The sequence below is a fragment of the Schistocerca americana genome, chromosome 2 (assembly GCF_021461395.2).
Source record: "Schistocerca americana isolate TAMUIC-IGC-003095 chromosome 2, iqSchAmer2.1, whole genome shotgun sequence".
NCBI classification, from domain to species: Eukaryota; Metazoa; Arthropoda; class Insecta; order Orthoptera; family Acrididae; genus Schistocerca; species Schistocerca americana.
Window position 1 is genome coordinate 951,349,970 of NC_060120.1, and position 13,233 is coordinate 951,363,202.

The following is a 13,233-nucleotide window of genomic DNA, read 5'->3' on the forward strand; positions in this document are numbered from 1 at the left end:
ACATATAAGGCAAATTTCACAAATTTACACGCATACACACACAAGTAGTTTCACAGGTTGGCAACTCTCATAACGTGAACGAAAACAAGCGAACAGACATGAATACTGTTACAGTGCGGAATAAAAAACAGGTTACAAAAGAGAAGTGTAAATAATGCAGCGTAAGAAATACTGCAAATGGAAAAAACTGCCAAGTTCAAAAGTGAGTCGAAGTCTTTAAACGTCAACCACTGCTTGGAAGGAGGGAAGGAGCAGAATATGTAAAGAAACGCCGTAAGTAACTTGCACGCCAGTTTAATAAACGTTGTTTTTAACCTAAAGCAACCATAATTGTATGCATGTGCATGGCGTTTAATTGCTGGTTTGGAGCGTTCCTATGCAGTGAATACAGGCTCTAATTCTGTCTTGGAGCTATTTCACCGAATTTTACCTGCCGCAAGACCATTGTGGCAGTCATTTTTAGTGGTCAGCCCCTGACTGGTGTATTTCATTTTAACGGGGCTTGGTTGTGCTCAAGGTGAACGTACTATTTGAGAGGGTCTGTCTTAATAGTGTTCGTGCCAGCTCGGCAGATGTTTCATATACATGGCTTTGTACTGTTCGATGAGAAATGAGGTTCGAACCACTGCAGGTTTTTTCCTTTTTTTTGGAGTCATCAGTCTTCTAACTGGTTTGATACGGCCCGCCATGAATTCGACTCCTCTCCCTACCTCTTTGTCTCGGTGTAGTATTTGCAATCTACAGCTTCAATTATTTGTTGGATGTATTCCAATGTCTGTCTTCCACTATATTTTTTGCCCTCTACAGCTCCCTCTACTACTGTGGAAGTCATTCTCTGATATCCTACCAGATGTCCTATCATCCTGTCCCTTCTCCTTGTCAGTGTTTTCCACACATACCTTTCATCTTCCATTCTGTGCAGAACCGACTCATGCCTCACCTTATCAGTCCACCTACATCTCATCATTCGTTTGTACCACCACATCCCAAAGGCTTCCATTCTCTTCTGTTCCGGTTTTCCCACAGTCCATGTTTCCTTACCATACAGTGCTGTGTTCCAAACGTACATTCTCATAAATTTCGTCCCCAAATTAGGGTTTATGTTTGATACTAGTAGACTTCTCTTGGCCGGGAATGCCCTTTTTGCCAGTGCTAGCCCGCTTTTGATATCTTCATTTCTCCGTCCGCCACTTGTTATTTTGCTGCCTAGGTAAAAGAATTCCTTAACTTCACCTACTTCGAGACCATCAATCTCGATGTTCAGTTTCTCGCTGCATTCAACTCTGCTACTCCTCATTACTTTGGTCTTTCTTCGATTTACTCTCAATCCATGTACTGTACTCATTAGACTCAATTCCATCCAGCAGATCATGTAATTCTTCTTCAATGTGATACAACGTCTAAAATTTATGTCGTCCTTTTACGCACCTCAAAAAAGGTTTACATATTTCGGTTCCGAGAGTACCGGAACGAATACAGAAAATTGGAATGGAGATCAACATAAATATCATTCCCGCCTTTTTTATTGCTCATGAAAATCACACATTGCATGTTGTACCACCATACAGCGAGACCTTCAGAAGTGGTGATCCAGATTGCTGTACACACCGGTACCTGTAATACCTAGCAACACGTCCTCTTGCACTGATGCATGCCTGTATTCGTTGTGGCATATTATCCACAAGTTTATCAAGGCACTGTTAGTCCAGATTGACCCACTCCTCAACGGCGATTCGGCGTAGATCCCTCAGAGAGGTTGGTGGGTCACGTCGTCCATAAAGAGCCCTTTTCAATCTATCACAGGAATTTCCAGAATGAGATTTTCACTCTGCAGCGGAGTGTGCGCTGATGTGAAACTTCCTGACAGATTAAAACTGTGTGCCCGACCGAGACTCGAACTCGGGACCTTTGCCTTTCGCGGGCAAGTGCTCTACCAACTGAGCTACCGAAGCACGACTCTCGCCCGGTACCCACAGCCTTACTTCTGCCCGTATCTCGTCTCCTACCTACCAAACTTTACAGAAGTCTCGGTCGGGCACACAGTTTTAATCTGCCAGGAAGTTTCATATCACAGGAATGTTCGATAGGGTTCATGTCCGGAGAACATGCTGGTCACTCTAGTCGAGCGATGTCGTTATCCTGAAGGAAGTCATTGACATGTGGGCGATGGGGGCGCGAATTGTCGTCCATGAAGACGAATGTCTCGCCAATATGCTGCCGATATGCTTGTATTATCGGACGGAGGATGCCATTCATGTATCGTACAGCCGTTACGGCGCCTTCCATGACCACCAGCGGCGTACGTCGGCCCCCACATAATGCCACTCCAAAATAGGCGGGAACCTCCACCTTGTTGCACTTACTGTACAGTGTGTCTAAGATGTTCAGCCTGACCAGGTTGCCTCCAAACACGTCTCCGACGACTGTCTGGTTGAAGGCATACGCGACACTCATCGGTGAAGAGAACATGATGCCTATCCTGAGCGGTCCATTCGACATGTTGTTGGGCACATCCGTACCGCGCTGCATGGTGTCCTGGTTGCAAAGATGGACTTCGCCGTGGAAGTCGAGTGTGAAGTCGTGCATCGTACATTCTATTGTGCATGGACGTCGGGTGTGAAGTTGTGCATCGTACAGGCTATTGCGCATAGTATGAGTCGTAACACGACGTCCTGTGGCTGCACGAAAAGCATTATTCAACGTGTTGGCGTTGCTGTCAGGGTTCCTCCGAGCCATAATCCGTAGGCAGCGGTCATGCACTGCAGTAGCAGCCGTTGTGCGGCCTGAGCGAGGCATGTCATCGACAGTTCCTGTCTTTCTGTATCTCCTCCATGTCCGAACAACGTCGGTTTGTTTCATTCCAAGACGCCTGGACACTTCCCTTACTGAGAGCCCTTCCTGGCACAAAGTAACAATGCAGATGCGATCGAACCGCGGTATTGACCGTCTGTCTAGGCATAATGGAACTACAGACAACACGAGCCGTGTACCTCCTTTCTGGTGGAATGACTGGAACTGATCGGCTGTCGGACCCGTCCGTCTAGTAGCTGCTGTTCATGCCTGGTTGTTTACATCTTTGGGCGGGTTCAGTGACATGTCTGAACAGTCAAAGGGAGTGTGTCTGTTACACAATATCCACAGTCAATCTTTAGGAGTTCTTGGAACTGGCGTGATGCAAAACTTTTTTGATGTGTGTTTTTAAGATTAAAAAGGGATTGCCAGCGGTAACTTGTGTGTTTTCTTGTATTTTAAATTTATCTGTAAGTATTGCACCTGCTGGGTGGCATCTTTCTGTAAACGGCTTTTATTTTGAACCACTTGAGATGGTACGTTGTTAAAATGTGTGCGGCTCTGCCAAAGGGCCCGTGTAGTTAAATGAGTACTGGAACACCCATCTAATAAATGCATTTACTCTGTTAAATTGAGGAAAATGCGCAAAACCGATACCTTTCTTTAATCTGTATGTAATAGTTTTAAGATGCCCTGGCATGTGTGGTATCGCTGTTTATTTTTCCTGTTTAGAGCTCTAAAACCTAATTGTTTTTCTGTATCTGTTTAAATGTGGTAGGACGGCCTGTAGGGACTTATGCCGAATGGAAGGAAATGTATTCATAACAGCTTCTGAATGAAGGTTTACAGAATGAGGTCTTGACATTCTGCGTCGGTTACTGGCCTGCCTTTGGGTATTGTTGGCTGTTATTTCACTCTTGTTATTCAAACTCTGTCAGTTATTAAATTTTTTGGCGCTGTCTTATTGGCGCCCTTCAACTATCGTGATGTTTGTTAAGCTTGTTTAAATTACCGGCGCTTTTAAATAGTTTTTGGTGGAATATTGTATAATTGAATTGGTTATAGGCATCTTCAAACTTTTCTGTAGTTACAGCTTTTGTTTTTTATTGGCCCTTTCAGAGGATTCAATAATTATTTTACGAGTTTTAAGGTGTCAGGCAAATCCAACACCTTCCATGAAAACTCTGACTTTTTTTTTGTGGTTTTAGGGCCCACAACTTCAACGGTCTTTAGCGCCCAGACTACGTTAGTTATGCACCGCGAGGCACAAGTTTAAAACAGCAACTAAAAGGGAAAACACGATAAAAGATCGACAGGCATCGGATTAAAAAACAGCACAATCAAATGTCCTTAGACAGGTTGTCAAGTTGATAAAACGAAGAACGCGAGTAGCTGCTCCTGGGTCATCCGCTAAAATGGCATCCAGAGTACATGGCAGGCCAAGATCAAGACGCAGTGTAGTAAAATCCGGACAGGACGTTAAAATGTGGCAGACCGTCAGCAATTGCCCACATGGGCAGAACGGCGCCGGCGCAGCCGTCAGCAGATGGCGATGGCTGAACCGGCAGTGTCCAATTCGTAACCGGGCCAAAACTACCTCCACCCATCGAGAAAGGCGTGAGGAGGACGTCCAAGCCGCGGGAAGAGGTTTCAAGGCCCGAAGCTTGTTGTCCGTAAGTGCAGCCCAATCGGCATGCCACAGCGATAAAATGCGCCGACAAATGACCCTGCTACAATCTGATGAAGGGACACAACAAGAAGCTGTCCGAGGCTGGAGGACCGCAGCCTTGGCCGTGGCATCTGCAGCTTCGTTCCCAGGGATACCGACATGGCCAGGAACCCACATAAAGCTAACCGGAGAACCGTCGTCCACCAGCTGCTGAAGAGAGCGTTGGATCCGGTGCACGAAAAGGTGAACCGGATACGGATCACTGAGGCTCTGGATGGCGCTCAGGGAATCGGAGCAGATGACATAAGCAGAATGTCGGTGGCGGCAGATATAAAGAACAGCCTGGTAGAGGGCAAAGAGCTCAGCTGTGAAGACCGAACAATGGCCATGGAGCCGGTATTTGAAACTTTGCGCCCCGACAATAAAAGAACAACCGTCCCCGTCATTGGTCATATTAATGAACTTCGAACGAAGTTCGACAAAACGGGAGTGGTATACCGAACCGGGGGTAACCTCCTTTGGGAGCGAGCTGTGGTCAAGGTGAACGCGAACCTGAGCCTGGAGCCAAGGTGGCGTGTGGCTCTCGCCCACTTTAAAGGTTGCAGGGAATGAAAAATCAGGGTGTTGAAGGCGACGAAAGCGAACTCCAGGGGGTAGCAGGGCAGAGACATACAACCCGTATTGACGATCGAGAGAGTCGTCAAAAAAGGAACGATAAGACGGGTGGTCGGGCATTGACAGTAGCCGACAGGCATACCGACAAAGCAGTATATCGCGCCGGTAGGTCAGTGGCAATTCATCGGCTTCAGCATGAAGACTCTCGACGGGACTAGTATAAAACGCTCCGATCGCAAGACGTAAACTCCGATGTTGTATGGAGTTGAGGCGGCGTAAGATGGACGGCCGTGCAGAGGAGTATACGAAGCTCCCATAATCCAGCTTCGAGCGGACGATCGACCGATATAGGCGAAGTAGGACGGTTCGATCCGCTCCCCACGACATACCACTGAGAACACGGAGGACATTTAGAGAACGGGTACAACAGGCAGCCAAATAAGACACATGTGGAGACCAGCTAAGTTTCCTGTCAAATGTAAGACCTAAAAATTTTGTTGTCTCCACGAATGGGAGAGCAACGGGACCGAGTCGTAAGGACGGTGGGAGAAACTCTCTGTAGCGCCAGAAGTTAATACAGACCGTCTTCTCGGCTGAAAAACGGAAGCCATTGGCGACACTCCAGGAGTAAAGATGGTCAAGAGAACATGTACGCTGCGCGCTGCAATAGATGGTAAAATCGTCCACGAAAAGGGAGCCTGATACATCAGCTGGGAGGCAATCCATTATTGGATTGATCGCTATGGCGAAGAGAGCGACGCTAAAAACTGAACCCTGTGGCACCCCATTCTCCTGGCGAAAGGTGTCTGACAGGACAGAACCCACACGCACCCTGAACTGTCGATCCATTAAAAAGGAACGAATAAAAAGAGGGAGGCGACCGCGAAGGCCCCATGTATGCATGGTGCGGAGAATGCCCGCCCTCCAACAGGTGTCGTAAGCCTTTTCCAAATCAAAGAACACAGCCGCGGTCGGACGCTTCCGCAAGAAGTTATTCATAATGAAGGTCGACAAGGTAACCAGATGGTCAACAGCAGAGCGGCGCCTACGAAATTCACATTGTACATTGGCAAGTAGGCGTCGAGATTCGAGCAGCCAAACCAAACGAGAGTTAACCATTCGCTCCATTACCTTACAGACACAGCTGGTAAGCGAGATGGGTCGATAACTGGAAGGAAAGTGCTTGTCCTTCCCCGGCTTAGGAATCGGTACAACAGTAGACTCGCGCCAGCTTGCGGGAACATGTCCCTCAATCCAGATGCGATTATAAGTACGAAGAAGGAAGCCTTTACCCGCAGGAGAAAGGTTCTTCAGCATCTGAATATGAATAGAATCAGGCCCTGGAGCGGAGGACCGTGACCGGGCAAGTGCATTTTCGAGTTCCCGCATGGTGAAAGGGTCATTATAACTTTCACGATTCGGGGAGCGGAAGTTAGGTGGCCTAGCCTCGTCTGCCTGTTTTCGGGGGAGGAAGACAGGGTGGTAATGAGCGGAGCCCGAAACCTCTGCGAAAAAGCGGCCGAAGGCATTGGAGACATCCTCAGTGGCCACAAGGACGTCATTCGCGACCGTCAAGCCAGAAACTGGTGAGTGGACCTTAGTGCCAGATAGCCGGCGCAGGCTACCCCAGACAACAGAAGAAGGAGTAAAACTGTTGAAGGTGCTTGTGAAAGCAGCCCAGCTGGCTTTCTTGCTTTCTTTAATAATGCGACGGCACTGCGCACGTAATCGGTTATAAGTGATACAATTCGCCACTGTAGGGTGGCGTTTAAAGGTGCGTAAAGCACGTCGACGAGCACGTAAAGCGTCTCTACATGCTGCGGTCCACCAGGGGACCGGTACGCGACGTGGAGAAGTAGTGTGAGAGATGGAATATTCAGCAGCAGTGAGAATGACTTCCGTGAGGTGTGCGACCTGACTATCGCAGCTTGTGTAGGTTTGATCCTGAAAGGCCGCCCTGGAAGAGAAGAGCCCCAGTCTGCTTTGGAGATGTTCCAACTAGTTGAGCACGGAGAGGGGGTATGATGCAGGAGATGGATGACACACGGGAAGTGGTCGCTCGAGTATGTATCAGAAAGGGCATACCACTCAAACCGGCGTGCAATTTGGGTAGTACATATAGAGAGGTCTAAATGGGAATAGGTGTGAGATGTGTCCGAAAGAAAAGTAGGGGCGCCAGTATTGAGGCAGCCAAGATTGAGCTGGTTGAAAAGGTCTGCTAACAGGGAGCCCCTCGGGCAGGATGCTGGAGAGCCCCAAAGGGGATGGTGGGCATTGAAGTCTCCAGTTAACAAAAATGGTGCAGGTAGCTGAGCAATAAGTTGCATCATGTCTGCCCTGGTAACGGCAGACGACGATGGAGTGTAAACGGTACAAATGTAAAATGTAAAAGTGGGGAGAGTAATTCGGACGGCAACTGCCTGCAGGCCGGTGTGCAATGTGATGGGATCGTAGTAAATATCATCCCGGACCAGCAACATAACCCCTCCATGAGCCGGAATACCTACCACAGGGGGTAGGTCAAAACGTACAGAGGTGTAGTGTGCCAAGGCAATGTGATCGCATGGGCGTAGCTTCGTTTCCTGTAGGGCTACGACGAGCGGACGGTGCAAGCGGAGCAGCAACTTCAAGTCCTTTCGGTTGGAGCGAATGCTGCGAATATTCCAGCGAAAAAGTGCCATCGTGAGAAGAAAAGGAAGATGAAAGAAGGGGTCACCTCGAAGGCCGCTGAGGGCCTGGCTTCGAGCGAGCACTGCCGCCGCTATCAGTAGGCGGACAGTCATCGTCCATTGGTTCTATAGGTTCATCGGCCATCTCGTTAAGATGGCCGGGAGGAGGAGCTTCCTCCGCCGGTGGACGGCCAGATGTTCGGCTACCAGCGTTGCGGCCAGGCGAAACGGATGACGGCCTGGGGAGGCAACCGCTGGGTGGCGCAGGAGAAGAAATGCGCCGTGGCGGAGAAGGAGAACTGTGCTTCCTATGGGCCTTCTTGGAAAGTCGTTTAGTGGAAGTACTGGTCGACGGCTGGGAGTTTGAGGTACGTAGGAAGTCTGCACGGGACGGTTCCTTCTTGAAGGCCCGTGCATCTGACTTCTGGGTCTTCGTCTTATCAGAAGCTGATGAAGGTGCTTGTGTCTGAGGGGTGACGGGAGGAAGAGGAGACGTCGACCGCGCGATCTTAGCACTGGCCGAACGGACGACCGTGGTGCTGAAGGTCAGATCGCATGTCTGCGTCGCCACCTCCCTGGTAGTCCGAGGAGAGGCGAGGACAGTACTGTATTTTCGCGCTGGAAGCAGCGTGGGCTTCCTACTAGCAAATAGCTTGCGAGCAGCCGAGGTGGACACTTTCTCTTTGACCCGAATTTCTTGGATACAGCGTTCTTCCTTGTAGATGGGACAGTCGCGGGAGGGTGCTGCATGGTCACCCTGACAGTTCACACAACGAGAAGACGGAGGTGGACAGTCACCCTCATGGGCATCCCTGCTACAAGTGACACATTTAGCTGCATTGGAACAAGACTGGCGAGTGTGATTAAAACGCTGACACTGGTAGCAGCGCGTACGTGTCGGGACATAGGGACGAAGAGAAATAACCTCGTAGCCCGCTTTGATACGCGACGGCAGCTGAAAACTATCAAAGGTCAAGAAAAGTGTCCGGGTCGGTACAAGGTTATTGTTGACCTTTTTCATGACCCTATGGACAGCCGTCACGCCCTGCTCAGCGAGGAAAGACTGAATCTCCTCGTCAGTCAATTCGTCGAGTGATCGAGTATATACCACACCACGAGACGAATTCAAAGTGCGGTGAGCCTCCACCCCGACAGGGAACGTGTACAGGAGTGTGGCCCAAAGCAGTTTTTGTGCCTGAAAGGCGCTCTCAGTTTCTAGTAACAAGGTATCATTACGCACCCTGGTACACGACTTGACAGATCCAGCTATGGCATCTACGCCCTTCTGGATAACGAAAGGGTTGACAGAGGAAAAATCCTTGCCGTCCTCAGATCGAGAAACTACGAGGAACTGTGGGGCAGGCGGTAGTACTTTTGTCACTGGTGGCTGGTCAAGTTTCCGTTCATGGGCAGAAGTCGAGAGAGAAGAAGAAGAGAAATCCATTGCGAAGGAATCCCCCATGGTTGCCAGCGTCTCCGATGGCGCGCTCCTTCCTTGTGGGGACCCTCTCAGAGGGCACTCCCGCCTTAGGTGAATGTTTACACCTCAGGTCACACCTCCAGAGAAACACACGGAGGGACCAATCGGCATGGTCAGAAGGTATCAGCTCAGGCAATCACCCCTCCCTGGGCCTGCCCTTTACCAGGGGGTACGTGCGTGCCTTACTTGTCTACCCAGGGCGGGGAATTACGCGTTACCCCGTCACCGGCTACGCGTGCGAACGCCTGGGTCGGCCTTCAGGCGCGCACAGGGAGGAAGGAAGAAGAGCAAAAAGAAGACAGAGTGGGAGAGAGAGGACAGACTGTCTCAAACGCCGAGGCGGAGACCAGAGAAGGCAAGGAGAAGAAGGCAAGGGAAAGAGTAAGGAAGACAGTGAGATGGAGAAGAACAAAGTAAGGAACCAACCAAAGGAAGGAAGAAACGAGAAGAAGTGAAAAACCAAAATGACCGCAAATATAGGTCGTGGAACCGTCCGTCTCCGGACGCAGGCGCTAACTACTCCCTTGAGGGGGAGGGACTCCTTTTAGTCGCCTCTTGCGACAGGCAGGAATACCTTGGGCCTATTCTAATCCCTGGACCCGCAGGGGGAAACCCTGACATGATAAGCAAATCCAGTAGTATGTCACATAGCTCCGAATAAATCGTGTCGTTAAATTAACCAAAGTAATACGAGTAACGAGTGAGCAAATGGAATACCACAGGCTAACACAAGAATGCCTAAATGCATGTCATACCTTCCCACCGTGAGACAGACGCAGTTCCGAGGGGAGAAACGAGAACAGAAGCCAAGAGCAGAACTGTGTTAAGCGAGAAGGCCCTACGATAAGGGACGGATACCCACGTTGCCAGCGAACCGCTAGGACCACCCCAGCCGCAAGTTTTAGCGTGAGACTTTTTCGCGTCTCTGTTACGTCAGGACCGCCCCCCCAGCCCATTTTAAAAGATACAGCCCTCCAGAAGAACAGTATAGATCTTACGATGTCGGCTGAAGTGGCCGTGCGTTTCTGGGCGCCACAGTCTGGAACCGAGCGACCGCTGCGGTTGTAGGTTCGAATCCTGCCTCGGGCAAGGATGTGTGTGATGTCCTTACATTAGTTTGGTTTAATTAGGTCTAAGTTCTAGGCGACTGATGACCTCAGAAGTTAAGTCGCATAGTGCTCAGAGCCATTTTCATCTTATGATAACACTAAAAGGACCACACCAGTTGCAAGTTTTAGCGTGAGCCTTTTTCGTGTCTCTGTTACATTGCAAACTTTAAAAACATTTCCCCACCGCAAAAAGTATAACTTTTCTCATTGGATAGACATAATTTTTGTAGGCGGAGCTTAAGGTTAACATTGAGAACCTGATTGGTCAGATGAAAACACAGCCAGATAGTTTTTTTCAACCAACTTCGGTAAATTGTAGTAAGGAGAAGTTAGGGGAGTTGCTTCCGAGACAGCGAGGTGAGCGAAGCTGTGCTGTCCGCCGCCCCCTGACGAACACCGACAAGATAATGAACGCATGCGATGCCGCATAACAGCGCATAAAGCTTCACTCAGAACTGCAGAGGTCTCATCTGTTACACCCCCTTTTTGCGTAATACAAGTGTCGATCGTCAATTAAAGCTTATGGTGTTCACATTTGCCACTTGAAGTAAAAATCTGAAACGCGATGATTTTTCTGTTATATAGTTATTGAGAAGCCACATCAGCCACTGTAATTTACGACAAGTTAGATAAGTAATTGAAGATAATTGAGGGTCACTGTAGACCATTTTGATAGTTTTCTCTTTTGTGAAACTTAATTTAAACCTAGATTATAGATGTGATATGGCATAGGTCATCCTTCGATCCGTTGTAGAACTTGGAAACCCACTCAGGGAATATTCGTTCACATTTTTGTTGAACGCAGTTGGGTTTTACCATCCTGTATTAAAACATTTCGTTTTATCAATAGTGCAATTTATAAACAATGTTTTGGGAGTAGAATATAATTTCCAATGGTAAACTTAACTGCTTTTTCGACGTTATTTTAGCAGATAACTAAAAATAGGAAAGCCTTGAACACCTTCCACTAAATTTAGTTAGTATTAAGATTCTTTTACAGGGAGGGCAGTGGAGCTGACGCTGAAATCATTAAGTATTTGGTTATATCATCGCTAGTCTCACTGAACTCTTCTGAACTCTACATGTCATGTGTGGTCTGGCGTCTCCTTACCAGCAACAGGTTCCAGGTTCAAACTAGTCAATTCCCTAAAAAACACGCTCAGAGCGTCGTTGCGCGAAAGTGGTAGGGAGACACGATGTAGAACAAACACACACCACGCAGAATGTTAGAGAGTGCTTAATTTAATAGTTAAATGTTCCCAGGTTACCAGCATGTGCCTCATGTATCATGTTAGTGTGAAATAAAGTTGTGAAAGTTTTCTGATGAGTGTGGGCTCAGTCGTTTACCCCTCCTAGATCCCCGCATCCCGACCATTCCAATAAGGTTCTTGCATTTCCAGGACTACGTCTGCATCGTACAGATACACTCCACAACGCACCTCACGACGTGTAGTGCAGGGTACTTCTGATATCCCCCTTGCCTGTTCCATTCACGAATGCTTTTTTGGTTGTGGTCATTTCGCGAGACATACTGCATGTAAGAGGAAGTACACTACTGGCCTTTAAAATTGCTGCACCACGAAGATGGGGCGCTACAGACGCGAAATTTAACCGACAGGAAGAAGATACTATGATATGCCAATGATTAGCTTTCCAGAGCATTCACACAAGGTTGGTGCCGGTAGTGACACCTACAACGTGCTGACATGAGGTAAGTTTCCAACCGATTTCTCATACACAAACGACAGTTGACCGGCGTTTCCTCGTGAAACGTTGTTGTGATGCCTCGTGTAAGGTCGGATTGTAGCATATCGCGATTTCGGTTTGTCGTATCGTGACATTGCTGCTCGCGTTGGTCGAGATCCAATCACTGCTAGCAGAATATGGAATCGGTGGGTTCAGGAGGGTAATACGGAACGCCGTGTTGGATCCCAACGGCCTCGTATCACTAGCAGTCGAGATGACAGACATCTTATCTGCATGGCTGTAACGGATCGTGCAGCAACATCTCGATCCCTGAGTCAACAGATAGGGACGTTTGCAAGACAACAACCATCTGCACGAACAGTTCGATGACGTTTGCAGCAGCATGGACTATCAGCTCGGAGACCATGGCTGCGGTTACCCTTGACACTGCATCACAGGCAGGAGCGCCTGCGATGGTATACTCAACGACGAACCTGGGTGCACGAATGAAACAACGTCATTTTTTTTTGGATGAATCCAGGTTCTGTTTACATCATCATGATGGTCGCATCCGTGTTTGGAGACATCGTGGTGAACGCACACTGAAAGCGTGTATTCGCCTCCGCCATACTGGCGTAGCACCCGGCGTGATGGTATGGGGTGCCACTGGTTACACGTCTCGGTCACCTCTTGTTCGTGCATTATTACATATCCGTAAGATTCTTCATGAAAAAAAAAGGTCCTCTGGTGTAGCCCATATGATGATATGTAAATCTTGCCTTCATCCGTGTTGTTCTTTAATATGCGGACCACAGCGAGCGCGTGTAATTACTCACTGGGACAGCGCGGCTGAAAGCTGGATCCCATTAGCATCGAAGCTAATTTGGTCTCGGAGCAGCTCATTCTCAGCCAGTCACGACGAATTCGACGCCTCCAAAATATTTATCGCCCACCGTGTAAGTACTCGTAGAGAGGGGGCACCGTATACAGTTCGTGCTCCCTTATAATGAAATTGTTGTGTCCGGCGCTGATCAGTCCTCATTTATCACATCGTCCGGGCGCTTAAAAAGTCACCGCTATCGTGGGCCACAAGGCTCTTGGCGATCTGTTTGGTTAGACAATAGCGCCCGCCAACACGAGAGAGAGAGACAGAGAGACAGGATAACGGGACGCGGGCTTCGCTAGTCCTGATCACCGTAACGGCTGTGCTCTCTA